Source organism: Myotis davidii, unplaced genomic scaffold, assembly GCF_000327345.1.
Source record: "Myotis davidii unplaced genomic scaffold, ASM32734v1 scaffold1167, whole genome shotgun sequence".
Lineage (NCBI taxonomy): Eukaryota > Metazoa > Chordata > Mammalia > Chiroptera > Vespertilionidae > Myotis > Myotis davidii.
Genome location: NW_006297659.1, coordinates 195165 through 198435, shown reverse-complemented (window position 1 = coordinate 198435; position 3271 = coordinate 195165). Strand labels below are relative to the sequence as shown.

The window sequence follows — 3271 nt, the reverse complement described above, 5'->3', positions numbered from 1 at the left end:
GCGCCCGCTTTCCTGCCGGCCTGAGCCACCGAGCAGCCGGGGATGAGCTGCGGCTCCCAACGGCCTGACAGCCAGCCCGGTCCTCCCGCCACGTCTCACCTCGCTCTCAGCCACCGCTACTTGAGTGACAGTCTCCCTCGGACATCACCCATTGAGCAAACTTTCCGCGCGTCTACTCTCCGATTGGCTGCGGTCACTGCCACTCCGGGAATCCAAGCTGGTCCTGTTGCAGAAGGTGGGCTTTCCCCGGTTGTCAACATCACGCCTGCCAATCAAATCGTACTGTCTCCTCCGAGGCCCGGCCCTGTTCCGGAAGCGCTTAGCCAAAGAACACTTGAAGTTCATTGGTGGAAGCGGATGCCCCTCAAAGCTCTGAGCTAACTTCTTCCTGATTGGCTGGAAGCGGCACTTAATACGTGGCCAATTCTGACTGTGGAGAGGTCGGTCCCTAGTGACGGGAAGAGTTGGAAGCGAGTGCCGGTGCTTTAGAGGCGGAAGCCCTTAAAGGAGCTGCCACAATGGCTCTTCTAAAGCCTGGTGTGTTTGGAAAGGCAAAAGCGAGGCGGGAAACATAAGTGACTGCACAAGCCGTGTAGTTAGAAGTGAAGGGATGAAGCGGTTTTAGAACGCCATATCGCGTGCAGTCCCTAGGGCGATGAGAGGTAAGGCTTTTTAGAGATGCCTGCGATCTAACAGGTGATCCTGTCAACTCCACACGCCCCTTCCCCTTCGGAATTCGTCCGACGTCGCAGAGCAGAATCGCGACTTTAACCTGAGCCTTCTGACCCTGCTGTGGCATCGGACTTTGAAGAAGAAAGAGAGAAAACTGCAAAAGTCAAAACTGGAGAAGATTTGACTGTTCAGCTAAGGAATTGGAACCTCATGCACCAGTTAAGGACACCCAGAAGATTTTTGAGCAGAGGCGTGAGAGGATGAGAGTTGTGGTTTAGTCAGCAGTGTATTCAAAAGAATGGCATCAAAGATGAGGAGAGTACCTGGGAAGCTATTGTCCCATCAAAACTCTGTGAAAGGGGTAATAGGGGATAAGGACACATATGTAATTCCTTGATCAAAAAAAAAAAAAAAGAAAACTGAAGATTTTTTAAAGATACTGGCATAAACATGCTGTAATTTTTTAACATCCAAAAACAAAAACAAAAAAAAACCTACTTCCCCCTCCATCTCCCACCACATTTTCTTGCTCCTACAAGTACAGCAAAACTTACAAGTTGTTCTAAACAACTTGCCTTCAATTTTTCTCAACACACAAGTCAGGCTTTCATGCCCAGAATCCACCAGATTGCTCTTGCTGAGGCCTCCATTGCTCATTCAAACAATTCTCAGTCTTCATCTTATCTATCTATTTATATATCTATATCTTTATTCTATATATATAAGAGGCTAATATGTAAAGTGTTCCTCGGGAGTTCAACTGGGAGACTGGGAGTTTGATCACTCACTATGATGTGTGCTGACCACCATAGGGTGGCACAGAATGCCCCGGCCAACAGCCAGAAGGCCCTGATCAGCCCTGATCGCTGGCCAGGCCTAGGGACCCTACCCATGCATGCATTTCCTGCACAGGGCCTCTAGTTTATATATATAAAAGGCTAATATGTTAAGTGTACCTCCGCCCAATGGACCTGTGACTATGACACGCACTAACCACCAGGGGGCAGATGCTCAATGCAGGAGCTCCCAAGACACACATTGGTCATTTACACAGAAACTGCAGTGCAGACCTGACGCCAACAAAGCAATGCTCATCTTCCCCCAAGTGGGACACAAGCCCCGCCACCACCCCAGAGTGACACCCCACCAAATCTAAGCCAATGCTGCCATGGTGCAATATGGGGCCACAGCACAGCCCAGCACAGTCTGGAAACAGCTGCTGTGCAAGCTGGGTAATGACGTCATATAGCAATGCCCAGCTTTCTCTCCCTAGCAACTAGCCTCCTTGGAGTTTCTTCAAGCCCAGGAACACGACTTGCTTTATAGCCAGGTGCAGACATTTCACACTTTGACCAAATGTCTGTAGAGCATTTTCCCGTGCCTCGCCTCATTTGATCCTCACAGAAGTCCTGGAGTAGGTAGATAGGAGACTCAGTGGAATCCTATTTTCTTTTCATTAGCCAGAAAATGGAAATTTAGAAAGCTTAGAAACTTGACCTGACTGAAAAGAAGAAATGGTAGACCTTGAAAATGACTTCAGGTTTTCTTACTGCACAGAATATAGTCAAACACTGCTGCAGTAAAGTATTTTACCCTTTGTTCTCTCTCCGTGATCTACAATAATAATCTGTTTTGTGTTGATATTTACTGCTGTGTTGCTGACAATTACCTGAAAGAGAAGTTGGGGTGCTTCACTGGGCTGGAAAAAGTTTATCTAAATCAGAAAGCAGGTCTATTTAAGCAAGTTTGTTATCTACACTAATAAAAGACAAAGATGCTAATTGACCATACCTTCACTACTCCCACCAGCCAATCAGAAGAGTATGCAAATCAACCCAAGAAAGATGGCGGTTAATTTGCATACACATGTACCCCGTGAAGACTGAAGACAGTGTAGAAGGAAGCCAAGCGGTGGAGAAGGGACTGGATCAGAGGTAGCAGAGACAGGAGCAGAGCTGAGGCAGCGGACACGGGAGGGAGCAAAGTAGCAGAGAAGGGAGGGAGAGAGGCGGTGGAGATGGGAGGGAGCCTCTGGCTTCGCTCCCTTCTCTGCTTCGCTCTGGACTCAGGAAGCCCTGTTCTTGCAGGAATCTTCCTGCAACAGATCTCTAGTCCTGTCTAATAAAAGAGAAACATGGTAATTAGCGTACGACCGCTACCCTTCCCATTGGCTAATCAGCACGATATGCAAATTAACTGCCAGCCAAGATGATGGCCTGCAGCCAAGCAGCTGGAAGCGAACATGAGGCTTGCTTGCTTCAGTGACGGAGGACTCCAACGTTCCCCGCCTGTCTTGCCAACCTCTGAGCTTGCAGTTTCAAACATTGTAACAAATATAGAAGCTAAACAAAACTCCAGAAACCTGCTTTCAGCCGGCCGGCCAGGATTCAGAGCTGGAGTTAATACAGTGTCTCGATTATAGAACCCAAACAAACCAGATACCTGCTTTCAGCAGCAGAGGCCTCAGAGCTGGAGCCAGAGCTAAAGGTGGCCCAGAATTAAAAAAAGAAAAAAAGTAAAAAAGGAGCGGTTGGGAGCATCAGTCACCATCCAGCCTGAAAACAGCCCTCAGCCCCTCACCCAGACTGGCCAGGCACCC

General features: G+C 48.4%; 1 protein-coding gene and 1 pseudogene across 1 annotated transcript in view; one reads left to right on the top strand and one right to left on the bottom strand.

Annotated features, from left to right (window-relative positions):
• LOC102762010 (eukaryotic translation initiation factor 2-alpha kinase 3) overlaps positions 1-549 on the bottom strand; it is a 66222-nt gene extending 65673 nt beyond the window's left edge. The window contains exon 1 of the mRNA XM_006773311.2: positions 100-549. The gene's annotated coding sequence lies outside the window, so the exon portion shown is untranslated. The remainder of the gene's footprint in view (positions 1-99) is intronic.
• LOC102763050 overlaps positions 43-3271 on the top strand; it is an 18613-nt pseudogene continuing 15384 nt past the window's right edge.